This window comes from Paroedura picta, chromosome 16 (genome assembly GCF_049243985.1).
Source record: "Paroedura picta isolate Pp20150507F chromosome 16, Ppicta_v3.0, whole genome shotgun sequence".
NCBI lineage: Eukaryota > Metazoa > Chordata > Lepidosauria > Squamata > Gekkonidae > Paroedura > Paroedura picta.
Genome location: NC_135384.1, coordinates 10,531,169 through 10,543,199, shown reverse-complemented (window position 1 = coordinate 10,543,199; position 12,031 = coordinate 10,531,169). Strand labels below are relative to the sequence as shown.

Genomic DNA, 12,031 nt, shown 5'->3' with positions numbered 1-12,031 from the left:
TGACAATTCCTTTCCAGCTGCAGAAAACTCCTTTGCGGTCCACCAAATTGTGTCAATTCACTTTTGCCACATTATTCCTCATGCGGCCAATGACGTTGTTGGTTCTTTGGATTAACACCTGTCTTACTGCAGCTCCTGAGCTAGAATTCATAATTGGAACTCATATTACATTATTTTATTGATGAACCAATATTATTATTATTATTTTATTTTATTGATGAACCAATTAGATCAATATATGAAAATAATATTAAAAAGATATTTAAACATTGCTGCTCATTTTACAATTGAAGGACACAGAAATTCTATCAAAGAGGACATTCAACACCATTCTGAAATCTAAGGCATAACTTAATTTCAAAGAACAGCATGCGTAAAATGTTGGGTATGGTGTTTTGGTAACAGATTTTTCATTGTTGAGATGGTCTGTAGATTTAAAAAACCTACAGAAATAATGGAATAATTAGTTGAAGAGAAAGAGTAAGGTTCAGTATTATGCATAGATACCCAGCTATCAGGGAAGAAAACTCACAGATAGAATAGTTCAGCAGTGTAATCGGCTGTCTAAAGTGGCAATGTGCTCCCCATCACTGGAGATCTTTAAAAAGAGGATGGACTGATATTTATCATGAACAGTTTAGGCTGATCCTGCATTGAGGAGGGGATTAGACTAGGTGGCCTGCATCACCCTTTCCAACTCCATGTTTCTATAAAAGTGCATTCTATAAAAGTAACAATATAGCAGGGTAGGAGTTGAAAGAATGCTACTGTAAAAGAGAATGGCAGAAGAGAATACAATTGATGATCAGAGCCCTGTTTCATTCTCATGCAGTTCTAATGAAAAAGTCATCATTTTATACAACATAAAGAAGTTATTCATTGTGTCAGTTCGTTCAGGAAATCTATTGCAAACTAGGAAGAAAACAGTCATTTGTGCAATTTGGGTGGAGATAGTTATACTCCATTGGGGACTGCTTCGGGGCCGCTCACTTGCTACTGTGCACAGTGGATGTACAGACAGGATAATTTCTTCTCTCCAGAGTCCCACAGGCAAACTTTTACTTTTTTGTTTTGCTAAAATGGCAATGAACTCTCTCTGTATGCAATGCAGATTCAGGCAAAGTAGGAACCTTCATGAATGACTTCATCCATAAAGAATACTGTTGTCGATCTTTCCTTGTGACCTCTACTTTACTTTATGATTTTGTTTGTGTATGTAAGAAACCAAACTATGGAGTAACCAGACACAGTTACCTGGAATCAATGGCCTTAATGCTTCCCCATATCAGTCTGTTACAGACATCTCAGCATCTTATGTCATGTAGAATCATAAAATCATAGAATAATAGAGTGGAAGGGACCTCCTGTGTCATCTAGTCCAACCCCCTACACTATGCAGGACACTCACATCCCAATTGCTCATCTACTGTAACCGGCTGCCCCCATGAGCCTTCACAGAATCAGCCTCTCCATCAGATGGCTATCCAGCCTCTGTTTAAAAATCTCCAAAGATGGAGAACCCATCACCTCCCGAGGAAGCCTGTTCCACTGAGAAACCGCTCTAATTGTCAGGAACTTCTTCCGGATGTTTAGATGGAATTTCATTTGAATTAATTTCATCCCATTTGTTCTGGTCTATCCCTCTGGGGCAAGAGAGAACAATTATGCTCCATCATCCATATGGCACCCTTTTAAAATACTAGAGGATGGTTATCAGATCCCTTCTCAGTCGTCTCCACTCTAGGCTAAACACATCAAGCTCCCCCAACCTTTCTTCATGTCAGAGGTTTCTGACATATTTCATCCTGCCAATGTCTTAGGAATATTGACTCAGGATGGTGTTCAGCTACAAATTAGTTTCCATTGGATGGTGGAGACAACCACAAAATGTCAGGGAGAACAGTGCAGTTCCTACTCTTTTAAGATTCCCTTGGGAACATCACTAATAAACTACTGAGCATCCGAGAGGTTCATTTTTCCTAGACATACTAGAAAAAATGCTACAAATTGGGCTCTCTTAGCCCCACTATCTGAATATGATTTCTTCCTCTGGATCTTCTCAGCATGGATCTTCTCAGCATGGAGCAGTGTTTAACAGCAGTGGCCTTTGATCTGGAGAGTGTGGTTTTGATTCCACACTTACCCACTTGAAGCTAGCTGGGTGATGTGGGCTAGTCCCAGTTCTGTTAGAAGTTTTCTCACAGAGCAGTTTTGACAGAGTGTTGTGGGGATTGGAGGGGACAGTTGCTTGTAAGCTGCTTTGGAATTTCTTCAGGTACTGACATGAGGGATATAAAAGAAAAATAAGAAAAAGAACAGTTGGATCTTATATGCTGCTTTTCTCTACCAGAAGGTGCCTCAAAGTGGATTCCAATTGACTTAAAATTAGAACTAAGACCTCAAACCAAACCTGATACTCAACTGGAGGCCAATGTTGCTGTTGCAATACTGATATCATGTGTGTTCTCCATGGTGACCATGTGAGGACTCATGTTGCAGCATTTTGTACAACTTGTACAACTTGATTACAGAACAAAGTAGGCCCTTGTAGTGAAGATTACAGTAACCCAGTGTAGAGGTGAAGGTCATATGGATCACCATGGCTAGGTGCCCCACATTTATATAGGGCACTAGTAGCTTAGCTTGGTGAAGATGGAATCATGTTAGCTTTGCTGTTTTCTTGAACTGAGCCTCCATAGGTAGGGAGGGATAAAAAAGCACACAGAGATTCCTGGCCCTATGTGCAATTTTAAGTTCAATTCTGTCCAGGCTGGGAAGGTGTGCTTCCTGTTCTGGACCTTTCTTCCCCAACCACAATACCTCCTTCTTCTATAGGTTTAGCTTCTGAGGACTTCCCTTGAGCCACCCTGGATTGATGGGCTGAAAGTTGGGTCTGTTTACCTGGTTTGTTGCAGCCAATAAACACACTAGGAGTGGAAATCTAAAAGAAAATATTTTATTCTGCACAGAAACAGAAGTCACTGCGAATACTTTCTCAAAGCAAGCATGCGGGTATGCGGAAAGTTTCAATTTTTAGAAATTTTTGACAGACAAAGAATTACAAGTCTCTTTGTTTGCGGTGGATAAGGAATTAATTAACAGCAGAGCTGACAAGATAGAAGAATTTATGGCAGGGTCTTGTGTTGTTAAAAACAATTTACAACAGGAACATTCAGAGGTATCAAAACAATCAAAACACAAAGGGAGATATATCCTTAAAAATTTCTGATGAAAGATTCAGAGAACTTGAGATTTCAACATCTAGCAAGATGAAACTATATGTTACTATATGTTACTAAGTTTTATCAGACTTCAGGTCCCATTGCGAGAAGACAGACACTTACGAAAAGTGCACATGAATATATTTCAATTCACAGCTGTGACAAAAGGCATTAACCAAGAATTACCTGAAGATGAGCTGATCTGGAAAGCTTCTCAAATTGACCAATAGGATAGTTATTTCTCCTTTTCCTAGCCTGAGCCATCAGGCCCACTGGAAAAAAGATAAACTCAGAAATCACAGAGAAAAGTTGCATAAGCAATAAAGGAGACTTTTTCGTGGTTCTTATTTTGATATATCCGTTAGAAGTCTCAGTAGACACAAGAAATAATTTTCATAGCAGTGAACTGGCACAGCCTTTTTGTAGAGCAAGAAATATTTTTCTTTCTACAATACTAAGCCAATCCCCTTTGCTAATATTCACAGTTTCTAGGCAGAGGAATAAGGCTGGAAAACCAGCACTAGGGTTATTGCAGCTGGCGAAGGTAAATGAGAAATGCTACTCTGATATTATCATGTAGGCACCTAGCTTGATACAGAGGAGCTAAAAGTGTATTTTGCCATGCGAACATTGGTTGTCATGAGAACATTTGTTAGAAGAATCTAGAAGAATAGGGCTGATATCCTCACATGACCTTAATTATCTGCTCACGAACGTTCAACTCTGGCCTCAGCAAAATGATGTAGCATTTTGGGAAAAAGATGCAAACCAATAAGCCAGCACCGGAGGACAAGATGGAGAAGATCTCCACGGCCACCATGAATTTGCCTTTAGAGCTCAAATAGCTTGGAATAAAGGAAAACCAAACGCTGCAAAAGACCAACATACTGAAAGTGATGAACTTGGCTTCATTGAAACTGCCAGGTAACTTCCTGGCAAGAAAAGCTACTGTGAAGCTGACACTGGCCAGAAAGCCCAGATAGCCAAGGACAGAGTAAAACATGGCAGCAGAACCCTCATTACATTCCAGGATGATTCTCTTGCGTTGTGAATGCATATCCATTTGTGGGAAGGGAGGGGAAATACAGACCCAAAGAATACAAATCACTGCTTGAATTAAGGATCCAGAAAGGACAATGGAATGGGCCAATTTTTTACCCACCCATCTCCTCATGTGGGACCCTGGTTTGGTAGCCATGAAGGCCAGAACCACAGTGATGGTTTGGCTAGGATAGTAGAAAGAGCCACACAGAAGATGAGACCAAAAGTTGTCTGGCGCAGAAGGCAGGTCACCTTCCCAGGCTCCCCAATAAATAGCAAGGAGCTGAGGAAGCAGAGTAGGAGGGAAAGGAGGAGAATGTAGGTGAGGCTTCAGTTGTTGGCTTTGACAATGGGAGTGTTTTTGTATTTCATGAATATTCCAAGCACCAAAGTTGTGACCAGAAAGCAAGATACAGCCAAGGTAACTAAGATGATCCCTAAAGCTTCTTTGTGTGAAAGGTAGGTTGAGATCTTGGGAAGGCATTCATGATGACCATCACTGGAATAGTGATCATCTGGACATTTGACACAGGCATCCATGTCTGAAGGAATAAAAAAAATTGCTTCAGTATTTCAAAACTGTGACCAATATCTAAGACACAATGATAGAAATGAGCTAGAATTTAATGTTTTCCCCTTCTTCCTCTTCCTTCCGGTCCTTCTCACTATATGAATGTATATGATTTGAAAAAATGTTGTAGCGAATGGTTTTGGTACCTGGCCAGGTGTCCAGCCTGACACACACTATGAAAAGTGCAAAATAAGTGTGCTTATTCTGAGAACTGGGTCCTTTAGGGCTATGATTTTCTATATGTCTTAGTACAGGGAAGTTTCTAGAACACTATATCATACAGTTAAATGCTTTTGCCTTGTCTCGGGGAACTGGCAGTGTTTAATTCTATGTCATGGAATGCTGCATTTTCTTATCTCCAAATGGCAGAATATCAGGGTTTTCCAATTATTTCTCCCTGTCCGACCAGAATGTTTCACAACAGGCCTCTTACCCTTCTGCCCAGAGAACATCCCTTCTGGACAGGGAGTACAAGCATAGCAGCAAAATTTCCTCCCCTCCTTCTTTGACTTGCTGAAGCCAGGCTGGCATGGGTCATTGCAGACAGAAATGGGAAGCACCTGCCCTTAAATTGAAAATGAAGTTAACTCAAATTATTGGCTTTCAATAATAGATTTTTCTCCATAATTTTTTTTTTGGGGGGGGGGGTTGGGAAGATAAATTACATCAAAAATATTTAAATTTTTTATTTAGTAGGAGATTCTCTGTAGGCATTTGTGATTCGGATTTGGAAACGGCAGAATCGGCTTAATCTCGGCCGATTTGGACATTTCTGAATTGAAAACAGTCCGAATCTGAGTTCCTCCATTTGCTTTCTGAGGCTCTTCCATGGTTAGTGTGTCGGCACCATGAAGTCTTCCAGCTTCACAGGGTTTTTTGGGGGGATCTCCAGGACTCCCCAGGAGGTTGGCATCCCTTTACCACTAGTGTTCCTAGGGGTGCAGGTATATTCCCCTACAGACCAGTGGAGGACCCCCCTCTTCTCTCCAGGGGAACCCAGGTGAGCTCTGAGTGGACCTCAGTGGATATTCAGATCTCACCTGGAGGCTGACACCAAGCACTGCTTAGGATTCCAGCCACAGGTTTCCCCCGCAGCTCTGGCATGCAGTGTCCCTTTCCCCCACGGGAGGTGATGGGAATGGGGGAACTACTCTCGCAGCATTTCCCAACTATTCTCATCATCTCCTTCCTGGAGGGTGAGAGAGAGTCCCTTCCTGGCCTGCTCTGTTTGGAGCCAATGCAAGTCAATGGCATCATTGTATTGGAAATCCTTCCCCCGCCTTTCCTGGGGGCTGGGGGTAGGAGGTGCAAGTTGCACCCTTCAAACCTATCGGGGAGCTCAGGGAGGGTCTTCCCTGACTCCCCTGTACGTTTCAAGAATATTGGACCAAGGGGTCCAATCCTACGGGCTCCCAAAGAGGGTACCCCTATCCGCTCAATTGGATAAAATGGAGATTCGGAAATCTCTGGTTTTAACTTGAATCCCCATAGACATCTATGGGAAGTGGTCTTTGGGGGTCCCTTCCTAGGGGCTCCCAAAGAGGCTGGCACCATTTCCCATAGACTTCAAAGGTGGGAAGAAATTAATTTCAGCAGGTTAATTGCCTATTTCCTGGTTAAATTCCTGCTGAAATTAATTTTTAAAACCAGAGATTTACGAATCTCCATTCTATCCAATGGGACAGATAGGGGTAGCCTATTTGGGAGCCCCTAGGATTGGACCCCTTAGCCCAATATTCTTGAAACTTACAGGGGAGTCAAGAAAGACCATCCCAAAGCTCCCCAAGAATTTTGAGGGGTGCAACTCACACCACCTCCCCACCAACCATCAGGAAAGGCACAGGAAGGATTTCCAATGCAAGTCAAAGGTCCCATTGTCTTGCATTGGCTCCGAATTGATTCAGATGGATTCAGCCGAACCCGAATTGGTCCAAATTGGCTGAATACAAACCCAAATCTGTCCGAATTGGGTTCATCTGAACCCAAATCGAATTGGGGCCTCCTTGCACAACTGTCATTCATGTGCTGTCACCATTGATCCGTGATTAATCAAGCATGAGGTGACAGATATGTCGTTAACTAATATACATATCTAAGAGTTGGTAATGATCAAAATGGTCTACTTATATAAATGAATATAAAGACAGAAAAATGTAATCCTCCCCTTGATATAGGTCATTTAAAACTTGGTTTTGTTTAAACCGATAGGGTTCGCTTTCTGATAAAAGAAGGAATCGAGAAGAGTAAACCTAACACTTCTCTCACCTGGTTAAAGCCTTTATGCCACACAATCTTATCCTCTACCAGAGTCAGCTCTTTGCCTGAAGGGGCCTGAGGATCCAGTCGTCCCACTTTCACTCTAGCAAAGGACCCATTTGACAAGATAAGCCAGTTGGTCAAATCAAAAACAGAAACTAATTCTCTATCTTGGTCAAATTGTATGGTTTCTCGGACACTATTGTTGAAGTAGATTCTCCTTAAAAAGTTGTGTAACTAGATTGAAAAAGAAAATAAAACAGAAAGAAGAGTTAAAATGCCAAAAAATTTGTATCCAATATCAGAAAATTTTAATTCTTGAAAATTTGCTACCAGGCTACAAACAATTCAGATAACACAAATCTATAGGCATTTATTATCTTGGTGGCAGGACAGAATTTGTGAATTTGAATGGAAATTACAAGAATACCAGCTATCTTTTATGACCATTGTGAATAACTGTTGTACCTGCCATGGCTGTACATTTAGAACATCCAACCGCCCACCTTCTACATGTTTTATGCGTTTGGGTTCATGTGTGTGGATATTGTGCAATGCATGAGCCACAGCATGGACTGCATTGTAGACATTATAGCTGTAACCAGTCATCTGCATTTCAAACAAAGGGCCTGGAAGACTCTCCAGTTTCTCCTCCCCACTGCAAGAATCCTTCATATCCTCTTGCTCATGTGTCAATGAGCAGCTGAAGGCTTGTTCCCAAAAGTTCTGAATGAAACCATCTCCTCCAGCCCAGGAAGGTCTTACAGTCTGGAGGAATTCTTGGAATCCAGGAGGCTGATTAGAATGAATGGTAAAGGATAAGGATCCATGGAGGGTGTCTGTATCTGTAATCCTGTAGACAGAGAATGACTCAAAGTCCCAGTGTGATGTAACAATCCACACTTTACTCAGTGGAGGCAATGATGTGAATGAAGCTAGATAAAAAAAGATCCTTAGATCCATCATGGTTGGAATTTCTCCATGCACAAAAAGTACATTGGTTTGTCTGTCCATAAGAACTGAGTACCATTCAGCATCATTTACAATGAGTTCCGCAAGCTCTTTTAGGTAAGTCATCTTGGGTAATTTGTATGTGAATGCAAAACAAATGCTGTTCTCAGATAGGAGAGGTAGTATTCTCTGCAAAAACTGGTTTCCTTTGTCATCATCGGTAGCCAGGAGGCCAATCCAAGACCACCTAAAATGATGAAGTAACTTTATAACTCCCCTGTACTCATAGGTGTCATCTGGCACCATCTGATATATGGATTGAAATTGTTGTTTTTCAGCCTTTGAAAGGGAAAATGACCCATGAGTGATCTGAGGGAAAATGTCAAATGAATGAAATCAGAACATTCCATGTTTTGCTAGAATTTTGAATCCTATGCATCCTCCATGCGTGAAACTTACCTGAGGAGTCTTGTAGATGTTCAGGATTGAGGCCATATGAGCAGAGGTTTCAGACAAACGCCCTCCTATGACAGCTATGACTTTCTGCCGGTTATCACATGTGAAGTTAGGGACCAGCTTCTGCTGTGCAGAAAGTAAGCTGAGGGTGGCCTTAAAAGCCATCCTGCCCAGGTTGTAGCAGTTGAGGATGTACAGCCCCAGACTGATGTTTGGTAAGAAGTTGGGATTCTCATTCAGCTCTTTTACAGCAAAAGCCAAGGCCAAAATGTGCTGGTAGTTTTTTGTGATTGACCTGCAAAGAAGGACAATCAAATTTTCCTTTACAGTGCTCATCCTCCCAAATTATCTTCTAATTTATGAATTAGTTTCTTTAACCATGCCTTTAGGAAATAGTTGGCTTACATAAATACACATTTTATTCAGCTTAGTAATGAAAAATATATGGCCGATACTTATCTTGGCCTCTCATTGATGCCACGGACGGCCAATTGGAGATGAACACAAGCATACACTGCGTACACACATGGTATCAGGTGTCTTGTGTTTCAACACAGGTGTCTTGTGTTTCAAATAGAATGTGTAATGTGTGTTGGTCTCTGCAACTCTGCCTGGGCCGTTTCCAGAGCAGCATACCTCCCACCTAACATATGGTGATCTATATACTGCCTTGTCACAGATTAGTATGTTCCACAGTAAATATTTTGGCACAGCTGCAGGTATTCATGCGATGGACCCTGGTGGCAAGGAGTCCAGAGAGCCATCGGAGACCTTGGGGTTCAGGGCCTCCTTAAGAGGTGGCATGTTTCAAAGTGGTAGAAGGCCTGGGGCTCACTACCCAGCCACATGGCCTAGGGGCAGTCAAATGAGGTTGGTGCCCATTGGTAGCCAGCATAGGTCACCTCTCATTTGAGCGTTCAGTAGACAAGGAGATCTGCTTTCCCAGCTGGGAATGGTACAGACTCTGGACTCCACCATTTGTTTTTATAGTCCACTGCCTGCTAGGTCAGGGTTTCTCATGCTGTGCCTACCTTGGGGAGATAATAAATCTGTACCCTTGTTTATACCCAACTTTGGTGCATCCTGACTTATTCCAGCTCATAATGTCCTCTTGCAAGTCGATTCTCTTTGTAATCATGTTGGGGAATATGAAGTCTGAGATGGTTTTTCTCTGCCCTAGCTGTGGATGCCATTTTCATATTTTTGTTTTCCCTTGACCTCATTGTTATCTGTTTGGGTCACTATCCTTTTTCATTCAACTTCAGAATAACATGACAGCCATTTATACATCAATCACTTCTTCATACAAAGTTGCATGAATACCATTGGAGCTCAGACAATATAGGAGACATTATAATTTAAAGGAACAAGAGACTCAGCATTGAAATTGATAAAGGAATAATTGGTCTTCCAGTAGGAATCGGTAAGGTCAATCTACAAGAATTCCAACCCAATTTGCAGACCAATTCATATTTATTCCTCACTAGAAATGTTGTTAGCATTAAACCCTGATTCAATCCAGCCTCAAATTCAGATGCCTTATTGTAAAGTCAAGGAGTCTACAGTGGGTTATATCTTTTGTCCAAAATGCCCTAGATCAGTCAAGAGGGGGAGGAGGGAACTTAAGATACAAGAATCAGTAGGCACATGTGACACTCTACTGCCTCTAAAGAGAAAACAGATGTAGCAACACATGTGGGGTTCAAAACTGTGAACAGAGGACAGATATTTCATGAGTTATATACAGGAATATTTATGGATCCATGCAGTAACCATCTATTGGAGTTGAGTTGCAATCATTGCCTAAAACTGCGTTACAGTAGGTGGAATTTGATTCATAAATAATTTTGAAAAATACATAGATTATGATGGGATTGATGGAAGAAAATATGTTGCTAACTGAAATATTTGTTTCTTACTTATGGAACCAGAAATCAAAATGTAAACATTCAGTTTGACCATGGACATGTGTATCGTTATGTGCCTTTCTTGAAATCTGACAAAGGGGGAAAGCAACAAAAGTTGATGGTTATTTTAGTAGGCTAGCGTACATACTTAACTCCAAATCCTTGTTCAAAACAATGTGAATATTATTTATATTTCTGATTTTATTGCCTGATTCTGCTCACCTCTAGTTGCTAGAGTCATCTAAGAAATGGAAATCATGAAATTGGGTGAAATGCCATTTTCCCACTAAAAATACAATCTATTGTCGCTTATTCTTTCCATGACTAGAATGGGTTCAACAAATTACAGAAAGACAAAATGAAGTAGCCCACTTGGTGTAGAGATTAATGTCTGACATTTGGATCTGGGAGACTCCAATATGACTTTTCACTATACCATGAAAGCTCTCTATATGCCTTTGGGTCACTCAGATATTCACAGCCTAGTCTACCCCTCAAAGTTGCGGTGTGGAGAAAAAGGAAAAAGAAAATTGGAAGCCACTTTGATTTCCCACTGGGCAGAAAGCTGAAGTATACATGAAGCAAATAAAACAGAATGAAAACTCAGTCTACGGTTACTAACAAACTGAAGGAACAGAGTGATCAAATTAAATCAAGGAAACAAAATCGAAATCCTTACCCAGGTTCATCAATCACCATACGTGTTGGGTGTTCTAGAAAAGATGGTGGGTTATTGTAGTAAGTGACTTGAAAGGCAATCCCACCAATAAGAAGGTCCCCTGGTTGATAAAAGTTATGTTTAATAGGAAAGGGATCATCAAATATGGAGCAATTAATGGAAGATATCGGGCACACTATAGGACATGGTAGAACCAGCAGCAGAATCTCGATGACAAGTCTTTCTTTCGAGCTGCAGACAAGTGCTTTCCCATCCACCATACTTTGTTCTTTGGATTAACACCTGCTAGAAGAGGAAATGTCTTCCTGCTGCTCCTGAGCTAGAATTCATAATTGGTATTCATATTATATTATTATATTGATGAACCATCTAGATCAATATATGAAAAGAATATAAAAAAGATATTTAAACATTGCTGCTCGTTTTATGATTGAATAGCACAGAAATTCTATCAAATCAGAGGACATTCAACACCATTCTGAAATCTAAGGCATAACTTAATTTCAAGAGCAACATCTGTATTATGTTGGGTACGGCTTTTTGGTAACATATTTTTCATTTAGATTTTCTTTAGACTAAAAAACTCCACAGAAATAATGGAGTAATTAGTTGAAGAGAAGGAATAAGGTAAAATATTATGCACAGATTTCCAGATATCAGGGAATAAAACTCACAGGTAGTTGAGTCCAACAGTGTAATGGGCTGCCTAAAATGTTGGTGTGCTCCCCATCACTGGTGATCTTTAAGCAGAGTTTGGACTTACATTTATCATAAATAGTTTAGGCTGATCCAACATTGAGCAAGGGGTTGGACTAGATGGCCTGCATCATCCCATCCATGTTTCTATAAAAGTGCATTCCATCAAAGTAACAATATAGCAGGGTAGGAGTTGAAAGAATGCTACCGTAAAAGAAAATGGGAAACGAGAATACAGTTGATGATCGGAGCC

At 40.8% G+C, this 12,031-nt stretch overlaps 1 pseudogene; it reads right to left on the bottom strand.

Annotated features, from left to right (window-relative positions):
* Positions 1-52: 52 nt before the first annotated feature.
* Positions 53-11,342, bottom strand: LOC143825173 (vomeronasal type-2 receptor 26-like; annotated as a pseudogene).
* Positions 11,343-12,031: the final 689 nt, after the last annotated feature.